At 47.4% G+C, this 20,639-nt stretch overlaps 1 long non-coding RNA gene across 1 annotated transcript; it reads right to left on the minus strand.

Annotated features, from left to right (window-relative positions):
* Positions 1-249: 249 nt before the first annotated feature.
* Positions 250-7,631, minus strand: LOC144102089 (uncharacterized). The gene is made up of 4 exons (XR_013308174.1): positions 7,551-7,631; positions 6,941-7,016; positions 4,745-4,874; positions 250-331 (listed from the first exon to the last, which is right to left on the minus strand). It is a non-coding gene; the product is annotated as an uncharacterized LOC144102089 (long non-coding RNA).
* Between the last annotated feature and the right edge of the window lie 13,008 nt (positions 7,632-20,639).

Consider the following 20,639-nt stretch of genomic DNA (forward strand, 5'->3'; position numbering starts at 1 on the left):
ATTGTCTTCTGTAGTGTGTCTTGTGTAGTGCTCGTACACTGTGTAACCGTCGTTACGGTCACCTGTCAATTAACACAGGATTTGTGTTCTGGAGTAGGCTATGCACAAAAATGCACAGCTTTTTAATGGTCGCCTGTCAATTAACACAAGCTTTGTGCATTTCAGAATAATTCGTGCACAAAACCACTAGAATTGAAATGAAAATGATCAATATTTATTTACTGTTTTGTGCTTTTTTTCGAGCTTGCTGATGCATGCTGTCCAGCGTTGTCCTGGCCACAGGATCCTAGATACATCGTCCATGAGCCAAGAAAAATGGTTTTTGTCTTGGCTGAAAAAAACAAAAAATAGAGATCACCGCTGCTACCGGCGCAAAAAAATGTGAAAGCGTTGATGCTTCCTCGACACTGGTCGCCTTTCAAATTTGGCACCATGGTTGTTTTCTTGTTGACTTGATTGGTTATCAATTAACTCTTATTTTACCCTCATTTCATCCCAGCAACGATTTCGAGTTTTCAAATTTCCCTCCACGGATCGTTCCTGCCCGCCCACTGAATACCCGCTCAGTTTAATCACGCGTTCATTGCCTTTCGCTTCTCAATAATTACCTAATTGCCTCTAATTTATCATTCTTTTTCCTATCTCCTGGTTAAGTATAGGACACTTATCACTGGTCACGTGATTGCTCATTTCGAGTTTTCAAACTTGGCGCCAAGCTTTGGCTTTGTCCATACTTCCAGATTTTCAAACTTGGCACAACGCTGTAGCTCCACCTACTTTCAGCGTTTTCAAATTTCGCAGCACTTTTTCTCTGGCCCAGTCACTTTTTGGACATTTTTGGCTGTAAATAATTATCCGATTATGAAATTTTCTTTTCGAGCAGCATCCTCACATCATCCTCTGCCAATTACACAACCAATCGTATGACGCTATCTCTTCTGAGTTGCCCACAACTGCTGCAGACACGACCCCCGGCAACATAGCCTAGTAAACTTCTCACTTTATTCAAAATGTTGTAATACTGAACAAGGCTTATGACTGGCCGAGTTGGTACTGACTCACCTTAAAACCAGCCAGAACACACAAGAAGACATGAGCTCAAGAGGCGGGACTAACAAAAATTCAATTGAAGATTTTGATTATTTGATTTAACGTCCCAAAGCGACTCGGGCTATGAGGGACGCCGTAGTGGAGGGCTCCAGAAATTTCGACCACCTGGGGTTCATTAGCGTGCACTGACAACGCACAGTACACGGGCCTCTAAAATTTCGCCTCCATTGAAATTTGACTGTTGCGGCCAGGATCGAACCTGCGTCTTTTGGGACAGCAGCCGAGCGCCATAACCACTGAGCCACTGCGGCGGCATCATTGAAGGAAAGCCGCAAAAGGAGACCCGCGAAAAGATACAAGCGCACAATAACCCAAAGCAGTGAAAGGGCGAATTGCAATCAAAGGTCACTGGCATACTAATGAATCATCTAAAAAAGCAAATTCCTGACGGTGAAGGTTTTCCGATGGTTTAGCCACACGTGTCCTTAGCCTTACCGATGTAGTGAGCCTCAACTATCTACCGACAGATTTATCCCTTCCATAAACCACTGTGCCGTGGAAATTAGGCATGCAAAGAGACATGTCATCCTCAGATTTGCATTCACAAGATTGAGCATACAGTGCCAGATTAGAATTTGCCTTCCCCCTATAGAGTGAAAGTGCTCAGTCAAGTGCAAATTCAAATATCTGCCTGTCTGCCCATATTAGTTGCAGCCATAAGGCAGTGGAACGCAATAAACTCCATTACTTTTGCAAGTGGTGAACCTTTTTTTGTGACACTGTCTATTGTGGACAAGTACCCAGTTTTATCAAGCCTTTTTAATGGCGGCGCAAAGGCCTCCTGTCTTGCACTTCGCTGTTAAGACAACAGCAGCATTACGCTTTCCCGCGACTTTCTTGAGACTGTGAAATACTTTGGAGGTAAGGTGTATCAGCATCATTGGAGTATGTGCTCCTTACCCTCGAGCGAGTGAAAACATACTATGACAGGTTGTTGAGATGGGCAAGTGGGAACCCAGCTGCTTGGAAACCTGCTACAAGAATGCGTCCTCAGCAGTGATGGCATGACTTATCTAAAGCTGATGTCATGCACACGATTGCACACCCATCAAGTGTTTCCATCTTTACTGACCTTAACCAGCGACAAATACACCTCTTCACCATCCTTCCCCAACAACGAGTGGTCCGACTCGTAGCTAAAAGGAGCCTTCCCCGATCTTTAGCTGTAGCCCCGACAAACATATTCGTCCACAAAGCGCAAGTCTGCATCAAGAAACTGCTAACGGTTCTGCTTAGACAATTCTGATGTAAAAGACAGGCCTTGACCGCATGCCCTAAAGACTCCTAAAACATCTTATGCCAACTTATCTGAGCCTTCTATGTCCAGAAAAATTACAGTCATGAACATAACGAAATGCTGCTATGCCAAGGTCTTCCAAACAGGGCTCTAATCCCTTATTGACTTTATAGACAAAAAAATGTTGCTGAGCAAAGGTACGACCTGCGTGTAAATACTGCCCTGCCAACTGACAAATGAGGATTTGCAGTAAAAGGACAACAGCCCCAAGAAGCCAGCAACCGAAATCACGCAATCATCTATAAAAGCATGTTCATTGTTCACCCTGATGCAGTTTGCACATATCTCAGAGGTCTATCATGTGACAATGAATAGTGCAGGCCCTCCATGTCGATGCTCACTGCAGAGCACCTGCCCAGGTTGCTGTCCACAAGAAACTAGAACTCCACAGAACTCCACTTTTGTGAGTTGGCAAGGCAGTATTTACATCAGAAATCAGGCATATGCAGAGGGTCCCAGGTTGCACTGTTCCTCCGCGACATTCTTCTGTCCAGAGTCGATACCGCATCAAAGCCCTGTTTGGAAGGCCTCGGCATAGTAGCATTTCATTATGTTGATAGCTACCTAATTTGTTTGCACAAGGAGGGCTCAGATAAGTTGGCACAAGACGTTTTAGAAATCTTTAGGCATGTGGTCAAAGCCTATCTCTTAGGTCTGAATTTCACTAAGCATAACCGTTTGTAGCTTCTTGACTTAGACCTGCGCTTTGCGGACGACCACATATGTTGGCGCCAAAGCCCAAGATCAGGAAGCCTCTTAGCTACGAGTTGAACCACTCGAGGCTGGTGAAGGACAGGTTGGCAATCACATGCATCACGACTGCTTTATGGAAGTCATGCCATCACAGCGTTTAGAATGCATTCTCGGAGCAGGTTTCCAAGCCAATGGCACCTGGGTTCCCACTTGCCCATCTTGCGCACCTGTCAGAGTGTGTTTTTACTCTCTCGAGGGAACGGAACACCGTTCACATGATGCTGACATAGTTGAGCAGCACAAAAAGACGGGCTCTATACCTTACCTCCACGCCATTTCGCACCATCCCAAGAAAGTTGCACCAAAGTATGATGTTGCTGTTGTCTTGACCGCTAAAAGTAAGGTAGGAGCCCTTTGCTTCTTCGTTCAAACTAGGCTTGATACAACCACGGGTAATCGTCCGCTATGCACAGTGGCAGATAAAAAATGTTCACCACTTGCAAAAGTAAACCGGTTTTTTGCATTCCACTGCCTCGTAGATGAAACTACTATGGGCAGACAAGCAGATATCTGGATGTGCGCCTGGCTGAGAGCACTTTCACTGTATAGAGAGGAAGGCGAAATTTCACCTGACACTGCACGTTCAATCTCGTGAATGCAATCGGAGGACGACCTTTCTCTTTGCACGCCTGATTTCTGCGGCACATCAGTGGTTTAGGGAAGTGATAAATCTGTCCTGATATAGTTGAGGCTTACTACATCAGTAATGCTAAAACAAGTGCCTGGCTAAACCGTCGGTGAACCTTCACTGTAAGGAATTAGTTTTTTAGATGGTTTACTAGTACGTCAGTGCCTTTCGGTTATTTTTTGCCCTCTCACTGCTTTGCGGTCTTGCGTGCTTGAATCTCTTTGCAGGTCTTCTTTTGCCACTTTCCTTCAATAAAATTTCAGTTGTTAGACCAGCCTCATCTTGTGCTCATCTCTTCTCCTGTTTTGTGTCTTCCGGCTGGTTTTAAGATGTAATACTGAATGCCGAAAGAAAGCCATTTTAGAGTCAAGTGCACTTATAATGGCCACAGCTATAATGAATGCTCATTTATTACAAAAAATAGTGCTTACTTCATTAATTTATGCATGAAGTATATGACACTGCATCAAAATAAAAAAAGGACTAAGCCTCTAACCCTCATGGCCAAACTGCAGTTACAGCAAACAAAAGGACACCATAAACCTGCCCCACATGCAAAAGCTTGCACTACAGGCCCATGCAGAAATAAGATCAGATTACTTCCCAAACTGCATGACACTGCCACGCAAAGTAAAGATTGTGACAGGCAATAAAGAAGCAACAAAAAAGCAAACTGTAGGTAGCAGCCAATCTCATGCAGACAAGCTGCAAGGTCAGGCCAACATAGACGTGGAAGAAATTTGAAAAAAAAGCCGCAACAAGCATATTATTTTTAAGGTTTTCACATCCCTTTAAATGGAAAATACTTTCCTGAAAAAACATACCAGAAGCGGCAATTGTTTTTCGGAAATCAATTTTTTTCATGTACTTCATTATTCTTGAAGCATGGGCCGGCATAGAGTAGTCAGATTAGTGCATGCGTTCCTAAGCAATGCCATGCCAAAAACTGTACTTACAGAAAAAGCTTGCCTTACTGAGTGAATACCACTGGCCATCCACTAATTTCCCAGCCTGCTCCAGGTCCCTGGCAAAAATCACACGCAACTTGGTGGCTTGCACAACTTCCATGCAACTCTTGGTCTTTAGCTGGAAAAAAATTCTGGGATCAGTGAGATATAAAATTTTAAATGATTTTAAATGCATTGCTTTGTTTCAATGACCGACTAAGAAACAGCGGTTTCTGTGAGCGCAACTATTTTTTCACACTAGCTTTCTACAGTAAACCATGTTTATCGCGACCTATTTCACACTGACTTGCTGCACGGCCCCAGCACTACTGTGTATAGCTCTATGGTTTCAAATGCTTGTTAGCTCTGAGCCCTTGGGCTTGCACTCGTTAATGCAGAAAACCTCAGAAAGGGCAACCAGAGCTTCGAGCTTTAAGCCATAGGTATTCAGAAGCTCAGTGGTCTGTGGGAGAACTTTTGGCTGGGTGACACAGTAGCAAATGCTTCTCCAGCTACTTTCACTCCATTGCAAAAACCTCGCACAGCAGAGACCTGTCCTCCATTTTGCATTGCAGAAACAATCACTGAATTCAAAGCACGCATACTAAATGCACACCTACCTTCCAACACAGCTTCATAATATTGGGAATAATTATTGGAATGAAATACCAGTCAGTACATGTAGTTTTCAGTTTATCCAAAAATTATAAGCAACCGACAAACAAACATTAGAAGAGAAATAAAATAACCAGAATTGTTTAAAAAATCTGTCAGAAGAATTATGTGACATCCACTACACTCCAGCAGTTCTTCGCATTGTGCACCTTCAAACCACACTTTCTTACAGGCACATTTGCACAGAAATTGGGTTGAACCTGATCTTTAGGAATCTTTTTTGGTGCAACAGTAGGAAGAAACGAGGTTTTACCCAAAAACGAAGCACCCTACTCATTGCATCACAAGACCAGATGGTGCACTTGAGTTGCCTCTTATGCTTATGCAAGAAACAGGAACAGAGATGTTTTGACTAAATCAAAAAAAGAGGAAGTGCAGTGCATGTGTAATGCAGAGAAGATATAAATAAGCAATACCACACTAAAACACTGGGAGGATTCCAAGAGTAGGTGAATGCATGAATGTGTGGCAATCAGGTGGCAAAATGAGATTAGGAAATTTGAGGAAAAAGGGTGGTAGCATGTGGCACAGGAGACAGTTACCTAAAATGAACTAGAGAACCATTGTTCTGCACTAATTTTAACAGCACATTCACACGACAGACAAAATCACTAACTCCAGGAACAGACTGAGCATCATGCAACTCAATGTCAATCACCATTGCAAATGGCACCAGCACCGCAGACTGCGCATGAGGAAAAGTAGACATATTTTTGCTCTCAACTTTGAGCAGCAGTCAGCTGCACTTTTAGGAGCAAAGCTCTAAAGTACGGCAACATTGGCACTTTGTTTTACTGACATGAGGGTGCTTGTGAGCGTGCAAGTTCCATGTTTGTTTTGCACCAAATGTGTTAATTGCGAGCTATATTTAACTAAAGAGGGGCATCTAACATGGGCATCAGCTCTTCATTACTTCCCTTCTATATACCTCCCTTATATCATGGTTCAAGTGTCTACCAAAATGTGAGACAGTTACTGTTACATTTCCTTGAATTTTCCTTCAACTAATTTTAAATTTTTCATGTATACAGCTTTAAGAAGGTAGAGGTACAAACTGTGCAGTATAACCATATGCTATGGCAATAAACCAGCAATAAATCTGTGCTGACAGCAGCTTGCCCAGTGCATTGCAAGGATGCTATACCATACAAGAATTGGTGTCATCGTGCAATGTTACATTACTGACTGACAATTTGGTCTCTGTGTCAGAAATACTGGTAAACCATCATTGTAGAGCACAATGTTTTTAAAGGGATAAATGAACATATAGGTCCTTTTCGAGGACACATATGCATACCAGGCAACAGGTGTGCAATGTCAAAGCACGTTTATGTTAACAGCAGCTGCGTCAAGAGCTACATCAGCGACTATATTTTGTACAAGTCTACAGTTCCGGTAATTATAAGCTGAGGTATTGCTGTAAAGTGCATGTAGAGTTTCATGCATTTCTAAACCTAGCTGCAAGCCTATATTGAAAATATTTTTCTAAATAGGCAGCTAAGATATGCATCACTGAAAAAGAATAACTACCATGAACGGATCAGGAGGGATGACACAGCCGAAGGCAGGAAGCACGCATGGCCCAATAGATGCTGGCCGCTGGAAACTGCAAATAAATACATCCAGAGCAACAGCTGTCAGTGGCTATAGCCATGTCATGAATGACAAGAGAGGAAATCGTCTACTGCTTTAAAAACTAAACTTAGGCGTAATATAAGTAAATAAAAAACCAATGAGCTAGCCCATGACAAAACAAATGAACAGATTTTATGTAATGCACCCATATACATTCTTTGAGAATAGTCACAATGACTGTTATAACCACACTGAAAGATGAGCTGGCTGAAATACCGCACACCAAATTGAATATCGGATGTGCAGGTTTTCATTAATTCCTATCATGGTGCCTTGCACCAATGTCTAGGTATTAAATTGAAAGTTGCAACCAGTCTGCCTTGGTTAAATGACAAGAGAGAATGGAACAAAGCATGCCTTCACTAGCAAGAAGCTTGATATCTCACAGCACAGCTTGGCATCATAGAAAAATTGCTAGCGCATTTAACAAATCTGCATACAATTAAAAGCTGCACAAATTTGTCGACTAGCAATTCAAGTAAAGGCAAGAGAAACAAAAAAATACCAAAGAACACTTGTGAGTGCGGCGAAGGGAGGTCTGTGGGTAGGATCCCGTGCCTGGGAAGAGTTCCGAGCTCGGAGAATCGCTGGCACCACAGCTGATGGCACGCAACCAAGAATAAATAACAAAGCGAAAATAAGTAACAAAAAAAACCATCGACAATGGCGAACGACTTGAATGCGGGCCACAAAAGCGAGGGATATAGCAAAAAGGTAGAAATCCTAAATAATTGTGAAGTTGCATATCCGACAGCTCGCAGTGCTCAGGAGAGGAAGCATCAACGTTTACAGCTCAGGAGACGCAAGATTGATCTAACTTTGACATAACACTGCCTCAAATCCTGTTCTACTGGGGAAGCACAGACAAATTTACAAATGACAAGGCGATGAATATGAACTAGCCTTTCGCATGCGATCACTGTCTCAAAATTTAGTATGACGCATATTAAGGCACAAACACTAATCCGATGAGTACTAACCCTGATCAAAATAGTGCGGTGTCTGATCGCAGCTGGCCTAGCGCGAGCGCTCCGCCGCGCGGCACTTCTCGCTCATCGTCTTCTACGCAGTGCAAATCCATGCTTTTGCACCGAGTGTGGAAGCGCTAGCAAGCGAAAGCGTAACTCTGTTGTGATATCTGGTGCCATTTTTATTTACCACGGCACGCGAGTAATAAATGCACATAAAGACAATGAGAACAACACTTGTCATGCAGGATATAGGCCCTGCTTTTTTGGCGCCGCATTATAGCTGCGGCAACCGCAGGCGGACTGCCTCCACTCGCATCTCGATATAGCCGCATACAAATAGCGCGTGTGAACACAGATCATTAGCAAAGAAACGCAGAGCGGGACTCACCGGCCATGCGATTCATCCAGGCTTAGTAAAACGGCGCAGGAGTCTTCGTTCACCTAACAGATGAAAAGACGTCGCAGCACTCTTCATGGCTTACCCGTTGAAACTCGCCAATGTTGACAGGCCGAAATCCTGGCCGTTGGCTTCCAAAGCACACTTCTGCTCACCTTCCTATTGAATGACTTCTTCACACGTGTCCGCCGTACAAGTATTCAAGCAATGCCTCAAAGAGGCAAATAATACAAAACACGACGTGTCGGTTGCGCTGCAATGGCGCCGACGGCTGCGCTTTCGTGTGGGTGAAAAATTACAACCAACAAAAAAATTTGTTTTTTAAACCATGAATTCTTGTATTATCTTCACAACAAAGACACTGCATTTATTTTAAATTATTTTTAGATTATTTAGGAATACTAAAGCGCTTTCAGTTACTTTTTCTGGCATGTCGTTTGTAGAAGCTGCGATCCTGTGATCCCCTGAAGTGACCCGGATGCCTAGCAGACGACGGAGCAGATGACGGTGTTGACAGAATGCAATTTCGTTTGATGCCAGATAAAATCACTAAGTTGCGACAAAAACAGCGAAGAAAAGCGCCGTATCTCAAGCTGGCGAATATCGTGGATAAGTTGAACGCAATTGGCACGATGGAGAGTAGCTGCGATGCATTAATTTGCGCGACACTGGCACGCTCACCGGAGATCATGAAACTTAACAGCTTAATCGGTGACCAGTACAAGCGGAGTGCTTTGATATCAACTGCGTTACGAAACTACGTCGATACTTGCGTCTCACTTTAGCTAATATGCAACAGTGGCTAGCACTCGCCGCATACTGATCGCGTGTAGTTTAACAAGCAAGAGCCCACTAGCGCATCGAAGCAGGCGTGTTTTCGAGCTCGTATCGTTACGAAAAATACGAGTTGTTTCGGCACGTACTGGAATTGAAGTTCTCAGCCTGTGCGTCACGGACGGTGACGATGGCGTCGCGGACGATCTTAACTATGACTCGCCGCAAAGCAGCCGATAACCCAAGCATATGTGCGTTAAAGGTTGTTCACCAGTAGTGCAAGCGTGGGCATAAAGTATCGCTCAGTCGCAGCGCCAGTCGCTCGCTTCTCGATTTTCCAGCCTTCCGAGTGAAGGTCGCAAGCTGTTGAGCCAATCAGTGAGCCAGCGGGAGTGAGCGAGGCGAGCTTTCGGGAACGACGCCGCCCACGGGCGCGCCGGGCAATGAACTACGCGCTACCCCCTGGCTGCCCTAGTCGTCGCTAAGCCTAGCCGCTTTCGCATCGATGCAGCAGCTGAGTGCACTTCGAAACTGGCTAGCGCTGAGGTGCTGCTCTCGTCATCGTTTTACTGTGAACCTCGTCTCATAGTAAAACAAAGATATGCTCGGTTTCCGCGACACCTTTAGGAGCGGAGCCAGCTGAGGCCAGGGGAGCCGCGATTGAGCAGCAGCAATTAAAGGCGCCGTGGGGAGAGATTTGTTTGTATTCCTGTTATCGCTTCTACCAACGACTCGATATTGGCCAACGATACTCCATCCGACGGCTTAGTATGGACTTGAACAAACATTACTGTGGCATTTTTCTTACGCTGCGGGCCGGTATTCAGGCTGGCATACCGCGCCCGTACGTTATCACGTCGCTCAACTGTATGGCCGTGGTGCACATCAAAACCCCCAGACATCCTCTTTTTCGCTCAGATTGTCATAGCACACAGTCACACTGGGACCAGAGTAGTTTAGAGGACCGAGCGCGGGTGCACAGGAGCTAGACTGTGTCAACGCAGGCGAAACTCTAAAGCGCGCGGTTGATGTCAGTCCCAAGACTTTATTCTCATTTCGACCGAGAATCAAATCGGTTCGAACTCGCCGGCCGCCGCATTTCACCTCCGGCTGCGTACGCTGCTGTCTATATTTAGCGACATTTTCGTGTCACCGTCATGAAATTTTCAGTGAAGGCAATGAACCACATCGTAAAGTATTTTTTTTTGCTATTTTATGATAAGCACCACGTCACTGCCGCTAAAAAGCGTTAGCTTAAGAGCGTTAGCTACGAGAGCTTCAAGTGTTTAGATCGGGGTGCTAGATCGGGGTGCTCAGCAAACGTGGAGAAGACAAAATACACATCTGAGGGCATTTCGTTTCGGAAACATTCGTTCTAAGATACAAGCAGCGTCATCTATTTCAAAGATTTTGCACTACTATTGCGATTTACAGCCACCTTCGCTATATCCGGTATGTTTCCTCCTTATATATCAGTTAACGAATTTCATAAACGTGTGCATTACAACAAGATGAATTGTTTGACTGCATCCGGAACTCTCTGCGACAAACGATTAGGCCTTATGGCTGTCTGGAAGTCCCCGGAATGCACGGTTTGGGGGCGAAAAGGTCGTCGGTGCGAATCCCACACATATTTTGGGCTTCATCTAAATATTTATTTTATCCTAAGGAACATGACAAGTCAAATGACACCACTTCGATCGTTATGCGTCAAACGGGCGGCCCCCAAATTTGATGCAAATGGGGGTCCCCGGTGTTCCACTTCGATACCGCTATACTAGCATATGTAAAACGGATCGAAGGTATCTGACAACTGAGGCTCTACGCGCCCGCTGTTGCTATGTGATATAGTGTGGTAACTGTCTTGGCTAATTTGACCTTCCCTGCAGACAGACGTGTCCTTGGCAAACGTAAGTAGTAAGAGCTGACGCTCTTAAAACTGAAACGCGCGGAAAAATGATATCGGGGTTGCTTTGAACATTTATACAGAGAACTGCGTGCATGTACACACATGCTGCCTTTGTGTAGCCGGATGGTTATGGCGAGTAATTTTCCCTGATTGACGATTAACGACATTCTTTTCAGCGACGCATAGAAGTGTCCTTGGTTTTTTCTGCGCATATAGTAGTAGCGGTACATTATGTTACATGGCTTGAACATGTCACAGAAGCCAAGAGGACACTGACTTTCAGTAGCGCCATTCGACTTGCGCACACCGATTGGTGTGCAGGCGCTGTCGTGGCTGCAGCTACATGCCGCCACCGCAAGAGCGTGCGGATACGCAGGCACCGCTGGCTTCGTCGCTTGTGCATACAGCTTTTTGGGCTTTCAAAGCCGCATTATACTCTTGAGCATGCACTACTTTCGTCACATTGTCATGTGGGAACAGAAGGGAATTAGGTGAGTGCTCGAGCAGTGCCTCTCCTCTAAGCCAATTCTCGTTCGGTGAGAGAGCGAGGTCGCGGGAAGCGAGTTGAAAACTCGATTCGCCAATGTGAATGAGCACTTCATTTCGCTCGGTGCCCGTCACCAACAGACCAGAGCACCTCGCATCCTCTTCGCGACTCGCCACAGTGAACGCGCTTTGAAGCATCTTTGGTCAATTTGATCCTATCGCTGTCACACGACCGCACGACAGTATTTCTAGAATTCTGCAGTAAAATAATTACCCTCACCAGGAATCTGTCGTATGACACATCCCACGATAGGTATCTATCGCGCGGCACAATCCACGACAGGTGTCTGTCGCGTGACTCATCCCACGACAGGTATCTGTCGCGCGGCATATCCCACGACAAGCTGTTGTGTCGCGCGACAGGCCGCACTACAGGTACTTTTGTCGCGTGAAAAGAGGCGCGCTAGAAGTCTGTCGCGCGACTGAACCCACAACAGGTAACTTTGCTGAGGCACGCAATCTCTGTCGCACGGCACGACTCCCACTGTCGCGCGACAGTACCTGCGACAGAAACCTGTCGCGCGACAAATGCTGCGACAGGGACCTTCTTCGCACGACAAAATGCAGGAAAGATGTCTATCGTGCGGCAGAACCTACTACAAACAACTTTGTCGCGCGAAAGAACCTACGACACGAAGCTTGTCGCACGACACAAGGAACGACAAGACAGCTTGTCTTGCGACACAAAATTGTGTCGCGCGACAGATGCGCGACAAAAAATTCTGCCGTGCGTTTTGATCGGGTTGCTTGTTGCCACCGACACTTCATTTAGATGCTGAGTCACTGTCATTTCAAAAGATAGTTTTGCTATGCTTGTGTGTCATTGCCTCTGAAAGGATAATGTATAAATACGTTGTAATAATTTTTCCGAAACTATTTGAAAGGTCCGCGCTTCTATGTCACCCTCCTTGTTTCTGGTCCGTTGTCTTTTTCGCGCTGGTTCTTCTTAGATCACATTAATAATGCCGATACGGTCGAAAGGGCGTGGTGGGAAAGTGAGCGGCTGCAACTCTACAGCGGAACGATCAGGAGATGCCTTGCGAAGTTGACAGGCGATACAGGAGCGTACGTGTTTAAGTACTAAGGTGTGTCTGCCGCGGCAGTATTAGCGCAGCCGGATGCGGGTGTATGTCTTGAAAACTGCCGCGTGACCGCATTGTCGTTTAGCACCGGCGCATATGTGCGTGCGAAAGTGGCGATGAATAACGAGTAACCACTTGCGGCCGCCGGAGTTGTAGTCCCGGTGATAGAGGAGATTATCACAAAGCACGAAGTAGGAAGCATGGCGGCCGATACTACAGGATGTAGAAGCAGCCATGGGGTTTGAAAGTCGAGAAGAGAAGCTGTCCAGGGCTCGGTACGTTGCACTGAGGGCATGTCGCTTAAGTCAAACGACGACGGGGAGGCGTCAGAGGTGGAAAGGCTGGCGATTTTGGCTGTAAGTGGGCCGCGGAACAGGGCATCAGCGTCTTGATGCTTGCGGCCGGAACGATAGACCAGGCGGGTGTCATATTCTTGCGGGCGAAGAGCCCTCCTGGCAGGGCGGCCGGATGGTTCTTTCAAACAGGAAAGCCAACAAAGCGCATGATGGTCCGTCACAACGTAAAAAGTGCAGACATAGAGGTTCGGGCCCATACGATGGCCAAACACTCTGTTTCACTGACGCAGTAATTAGATTCAGCCTTCGTAAATGTGCGGCTTGCCTAGGCAACAATGTATTCATCAAAACCACGGATGCGCTGGGGGAGCACAGCGCCGAGGCCAACACTGGCGTCCTTGTGGACCTCGAAAGGAGCGGTCGAGTCGAAACAGCGCAGTATGGGTGGCACTGTGAGGAGGTGGCACAAGGTATTATAAACATTTTCGCACGCCGGAGACCACATCGGTAAACCGGAACTACCGTACAATTGCGTTAAAGGAGCAGCTATCGAAGCAAAGTTGCGAATAAACCTGCGAAAGTGAGAGCTCAGGACTAAGAAGCTGCTCAGGTCTTTGATGGAAGTAGGCTTGGGAAATGCAGCGGCAACGCGAAGTTTGGCTGGGTCGAGACAAACGCCTTCCTTGGTGACAACGTGGCCTAAACTGGTCAGTTGACGGGCAGCAACACGGCATTTCTTCAAGTTGAGCTTCAGGACGGCGTCATAAAGGCAGGTCGAAACGTGCTTCAGGCAGGATAGATGAATTTCAACGTCGGGGGAAAAGACGACAATGTCATCCAGGTAGCATAGGCATAATTTCCGCTCGAGCCAACGCAAAATGGTGTCCATCATAATTTCGAAGGCTGCAGGGACAATAAAAAGGCCGAACGGCATCAAAGTAAATTCAAACATTCCGTCGCTGGTCACATAAGCAGTTTTAGGACGATCGGCCGCTTTCATGAGGACCTGGGAGTACCCAGAACGTAAATCGAGGGATGAAAAGAGCTCCGCTTTTTGCAAAAAGTCCTGAACGTCGTCTAAGCATAGGAGGGGATAGACATCTTTGCGCGCTATCTTATTAAGGCGGCGCTAATCGACAGAGAAGCGTATGTAGCCACCTTTCTTTTTCGCAAGGACAACAGGCGATGCCCAAGGGCTGTGTGAGGGCTGAATGGCGCCGTATTGAAGCATTTGGTCGACTTGCTTTGCAGTAGTCTGGCGATCCTTTGGAGACACACGATAAAGACGCTGCCGCAGCGGCGCGTGGGCACCAGTGTCGATGCGATGGGGGACGGTGGAAGTTCGGCCCAGAGAAGTTTGGTGAGCGTCGAAGGAAGAGCGACATTGATTAAGGCGGGTGAGAAGCTGTGTTCTTTGCGGCGGAGGAAAATCGGCGTCGATGTAGCACAACAACAATTCAGTAGCAGAGGCATCTGGGGTAGAGGCAGGTCGGCTGAGCACGTTCATGGCGAGGAGCGGTGCTTCGTCGGTCTCCTTGCAGATGAGCACAGATGCGATGGGCTGCGCACTGCCGAGGCATTCACCAAGGTGCAGAGCGGTAGTGCAGGAAAACGGGTTAGAGAACAAAAGTATCGACAGGCCAGCGGACACAGTCAGTATGGCGTATGGCAGAGGAGATACTTGCGATGCAGAAAAGTATGGCCTGGAGTAAAGAAGACAGAGTCGTCGCCGATAGATTTGCAAGACAGGTGAACAAGAACAGAGGAGCATGGGGTAATGTCAGTGTCTTTGGCGGCGATGGCTTTAACACAGGCAACAGAAGGAGAAGCGTACTGCAAAGGATTGTGCAGAGAAAAGAACCCGAATTCCGCTCGAGCACAGTCGATGATAGCTTCATGGGGGCAAAGGAAATCCCAGCCCAGAATAACAGGATTTGAGCAGGAAGGCAGCACGACGAATTATATTGTGTAGAGGAGTCCTGAAACAAAACTCGCGCCATACACGCTGCGGACGGCTTGATTTGCTCAGAGCTGGCCGTACGCAGCGAGAATCCAGCAAACAGCGTCTTTACCTTCTTTAACGAACTACGAATACTTTTCGTACATAACAGAAATTGCAGCACGGGTCCACAAGGGCCAAGACAGAAATACACTCGACAGAAATTTCGGTCACATTAGCAGGGGATATGCCACGTCTTGGAAAGTTCAACAGGGACGCAGTTCTCGACTCCGGAAATGTGGCATTTAGTTTTCCTCCTGAACGGTATTGGGGCGACGTCGCATAAGAGAAACAGAGCGGCGCCTCGGAGAAGTTGAACGGGGTCTAAAAATGGCCGAACGGTCGGAAGAAAAAGGACAACTTGGCGGCGGCTCAGCAGGCCTGGAGTACTGACTCGTGGAAGGCCAGTACGCGGGAGCTTGAGGAGGTGGCGCGTCTACTGGGCGACGACGATGGAAAAGCCGGGCCGCATGACCAGGCAAGCCGCAGTTGTAGCAGTTAGGCCGGTAGTCAATGGTGCGCCAGGGATTGCTGACGCGCGGAGCCGGCCGAAGAGAAGCCGCCGCTTGCCAAATTATTTCAGGCAAAGGATAGGTAGGCGAACGAGCGAGGCTAATACCGGGGCCAGTTGGTTGATCATTATAAGAACGTATGCGCTAAGATCGACACAAGAAGACAATACACACGCGACACAAGCGCAAAAAAACAACAGTTTATTCCTATCGGAAGATGCGTTTATATACGCAACGTCAGTTTATACAAGACGCAACCTTCTCGTCATCAGTCACGTGACCATCACCACAGCCCAGCATCTGCATTCATCATATCAATTTCGTTTTTTGTAACTGCAATAGAAGGAGTGCGTACAGATTTTCCATTTTCGCCTTTTCGACTAAAAACACTTCAACTATTTGTCTTTCAATCCTTTCTTTCTGCTTGCCTACAATCGTGGTGCTGTTGAACGTTGGTCCGCATTTCTTTTTACACCTGCTGGAAAGCTGCGGTAAATTCCCCGGGTGGTAAATTTTTTGTCATTATTTTGCTATAGAAGCCTCCTGTTGACACATCTTCCTGATTTCCTAATGTATTGTTTCCCGCATGATATTGGAATGTTATAAATAATGTCTCTCTGGCAATAAACAGTTGTTAGTTTGCGCTTGTGTCGTGTGTGTATTGTCTTCTTGTGTCGCACTTGGCGCATACGTTCGTATAAGGCGATCGAGGTCTGTCGACGACGTCCCCGCATGTCACCGGAGTGGCGATAGGGGCGGCGTTTGGGCGATGACGCCTGCGTATGTCAGTGGAGCGGCGAAAGGTGGTGGCGAATGGGCGGGTGGAAGAGCCTCGGCCACCTGCTCTTGGATGGCACGTCGAAGAGCCGGAGCCAAATATGGAACTCGCTCTGTAGGGCTCGGCAGAAGTGATACCTGACGCGCGACTTCTTCAAGAAAAAATTCTTTGATCTGTTGCAGGTTGGAGGAGGTGTCAGATGCTGGCGTCAACCTGTCGGAGGTGCTGATGAGTCTGGAGCTTATGCTTCCACAGCTCCATGAAGCTTTGCCAGAGGGTAACGACTTCAGCAACGGTGCGCAAGTAGTGCGCTAACAGCAACCGAAAGGCGGCGTCGCCAACACCCTTCAAAATGTGCTTAATCTTCTCAGCTTCAGACATATTGAGTTTAAAACGCTTGCATAGCTCAATGACATCTTCGAAGGCACTGGTGAAACTTTCGCCGGCCTGCTGAGACCGTTCGCGCAAGCGTTGTTCGGCCTGGAGTTTCCGGACAGCAGTACGACTGAACACTTCGGAAAAGGTTGTTTTCAAGCCGAACAAGTTCGGATGTCCACCTCGTAGTTAGGATACCAAAGGTTAGCCACGCCGGTGATATAAAAAACTACGTTATTTAGTTTTCTTGCATCCTCCGATTTTTTAAAAACTCCCACTCGCTCCTAAGACTTGAGCCAATCTTCGATATCCTGCTCATCGGTCCCGCTGAAGATGGCCGGCTCCCGTTGGCGAAGGGAGCCGGCGCAGGTAAAAGCTGGGCCCACTTGCACGGCTTGATATTGAACGTCGTTAGGCATCACAGGTGGCGGGAGAGTAGGGCTATGCAATTATAGGGCTGTTGGCCCGCACGTCCACCAAATGCAAGGCCGGGGTCTATTCAAAGGACCTGGGAGGACGAGAGCAGCCGCGAAAACAGTCCGAAGGCAGCAAGGCCGGGCACATACGTTTGAGTCGATAGCAATATGACTGAGGCGCAAGGCCATCTTCTTCCTTGTCACGAGTCATCTGCTGAGCCTGTCATCTTTAAATATACAGGGAGTCCAGGCTAACTTTCGTCAAGGGTTAAAAAAGAAGATATTTGAGGTAGTCCAAGGAAACCACTTACATGCACCTACCAACCGGCTTGCGCATCATAGGGAATTTTTGGTTTGAAATTAATTAATTAGCAATTAAGGTAATTTTTATCAATGCGTAAATATTGACTTTAGAAAGCAAATGTGCAGAGCAAAGTTGGAGAGCACCTTCAGAAACCTCCGTCCCATTTATATGCCATAACGAAAGCCTCATGTGGATATTTTTTCTGAGCTACAATGAAAGCCTGCGTAAAACAAAAAAAAATCACGTGACTAGCGTATCCTCACGCCATGATTGTGCTGCTCTCAACCCTGGCTTGAGTGAACGAAGTCAGTTGCTGGCATGGCGCCACGACCCCGTTGCTCCGGCAGGCTGATATGTCGATGGTGGCTGCGCGACGCCCGCGCGAGCCAGTCTGCAAGCGTGACGGTGCAACCACCGTCAGCAGCAGCGATGGCGTAGAGGTAGAGAGTTCGCCTCGCGTGCAAGAGGTCCGGGGATAAAATCCTGGTGCCGCGCATTTCTCCACCGGGTTAAAAAATGACCCGCGTGTCGATGGAATTGCATAACGGGGCCTGATGTACAACCTGATCTCGGTGACCAGAAACGACAACGCACTCGCTCACCAGAACAGGACTTGGCCACCCTATTGTAGCACTTGGCCACAACCGTCTATGAACAAACGAATTAACTCTCGGCCCTCAATCCCCAGCGGCTGCGAAGCAACTGACTACGGCGGTGGTCAGGCCTGTGACGCGGTGGAGGGCGATAAGAATTTCTAGCTCCGGACCGGCCGCCATTGTATTCTGAACCTGGCAACGTTTAACGCTAGAACTTTATCTAGTGAGGCTAGCCTAGCAGTACGGTTCACCAAACTAGCGGGAATTCAATGGGATGTAATAGGGCTTAGCGAAGTTAGAAGGACAGGTGAAGCTCATGCGGTACTAAAGGACGGACACATACTGCGCTATCGCGGATTAGAGGATAGACGAGAAATAGGTGTGGGATTTATCATTAATCAGGATATAGCTGGCAACGTAGAGGAGATTTATAGTAGTAACGAGAGGGTAGCAGCTATTGTAATTAAGCTGAATAGGAGGTATAAGCTGAATGTGGTGCAGGCCTACGCGCCTACATCCAGCCACGATGACCAAGCCGCTGAAAGTATCTATGAAGACGTATAATCGGCAAAGAAAAAAGTCAAATCACAGTACACTGTACTGATGGGCGACTTCAGTGCGAAAGTAGGCAAGAAGCAGGCTGACTAAAACGCGGTAGGTGACTATGGGATAGGCTCTACAAATAGCAGGGGAGAGTTATTAGTCGAATTCGCCGATATAAATAATTAACGGATCATGAATACCTTGTTCCACAAACGAGAAAACTGGAAGTTGACCTGGAAGAGCCCCAATGGTGAGCCTAAAAATGAAATAGACTTAATACTGTGCCCTCGACCTGGCGTCGTTCAGGATGTCGCCTTCCTCAGAAAGGTGCTTTGTAGCGACCACATAATGAGAAGGTCTCGAATTAGCTAGACTTGAAGAGGGAACGGAAGAAGCTAGTGAAGAGAAAGTCAATTAACAAATTAGCCGTTAGAGGGAAAGTACAGGAATTTAGGATAGCGCTGCAAAAGAAATATTAGGCTTTAAAGGACACTGAGGAGAAATTGAAGTTGGCTTGTATCGATAGAATACCAGCTCCTGATCCCAAAAACGCCGCTCTCACTGAAAACAAAGCTCTTGTAAGGTAGAAAATAGCAAGAACCAAAATACGGGTATCGCCCCACAGGCCAATCTCGCAAGTACAAGCGTGGTGACGCCATAGGACAAGAGACGCCACCTTGGAGGAATTTTTCATCCTACTTGGTTTCGCAAATCTCTGAGGCTGACAAAGGTAGGTTGCGCAGATCAATATTGAGGTAACTTTTGTTTTCAAACCAATAGTGCGCTTTTATCACACAAGGAAGGCAGGCAAAAGACAACCTGAGTGTTGGAAGCAAAGAAAACGGATGCTTGGCGGCGCCACAGGCGGCCAAGAGAGTTTAGATTTTTTATGGCGCTTCGCGTCTACGAGCTTTGCGTGCCCCGTGGTTTTGTTTTTGACGCGCTTCGATTTACAAGCGCCGAACAGCAGAGGAACTCTATGTGCCGCTTCAAGTGCTAGTTAGCCTTTGAAGGAGCCTGTTAAGGCTTGTCAGATGATCGCCACGGTCGATGAAAAGCTATGACGGCACGATGGTCGGTCATCGTACAAGGCAGCACTTGTGTATTCGCACGCTTGCCCGGCGAAATATTCCCGGCTGTGCCAGTCAACATCAAACTACTTAACGGAAATAGTTTATTAGGGACGGGAGACAAGGTATAAGGAAGTTCAGAAAAAATTGCTGATGGCTTAGCTTTGTTAGGCCAGGATATACCTGGCGAAAGCGCGGAGATTTCTGCATCAGAAGAGTGCATTCACTAGATGCGCCTTTATTGACGGTTGTAACTTGAGCCGTCGTGGCGGAGCGGCAGCATTTCCGCCTCAAACGTCGAAGGCCCTAGTTCGATTCGGAACCTCGGCACCGGACTTTTCTTTTAATCAGTGAGTGGGCGGGTGGTTTCAGTGGCTCCGATGGATGCCACCGCTGAATACGTTGGTTAGCGGTTAAGCCCAGGCTCTGTTAAGGCGCGTTCATGCTGCGGCGAGGCGCGCGCGCCCTGCACGGCGAAGTCACGTCGGTCAAAGCGAGACTCTATACTCCAACTGCGCTTGACCGCCGACGCGTTCGGCGGCTTGGGCGCACTCTGACCGCACTGACGGGGAGATTGGAGCATATATTATTTCGCGCCGAGTGCGCCAGCCGCCGCCGGCCCGGCCAGACTGATTTGGCTCCGCGGCGAAGTGCGCGTTATATTCAATAGCTGCGGCAGTTGGGCGGAGCTGTTCTTTTCGAGCTCTGCTATTTTAATCAATTCACGGTACATATCTGAAGGTAGTACATGCAAGTTGGCGGGAGAGCAAGATCCAGTGTACCTGTTGGATCTAGCGGAAGCCGTTGAAGCGTCGTGCGCCGGCTTTGGTTTCAAACCGCCGACTTTAAACGCGACCGCCCTCGAGCACCCATTTGTTTTTTGTGGCAAAAAATAAATAAATAACTTGGCCCTTGCAACCGTGGGAGACCTCGACGGCGCCTGCTGCGCCGTGCAACCGCGCCGTTCAAGGAATCACAATCCGTTGGCCCCAAAGCCCCGGCCAGCCTCCGATGGGCGCAAGGCGC

Source organism: Amblyomma americanum, chromosome 1 (assembly GCF_052857255.1).
Source record: "Amblyomma americanum isolate KBUSLIRL-KWMA chromosome 1, ASM5285725v1, whole genome shotgun sequence".
Classification (NCBI taxonomy): domain Eukaryota; kingdom Metazoa; phylum Arthropoda; class Arachnida; order Ixodida; family Ixodidae; genus Amblyomma; species Amblyomma americanum.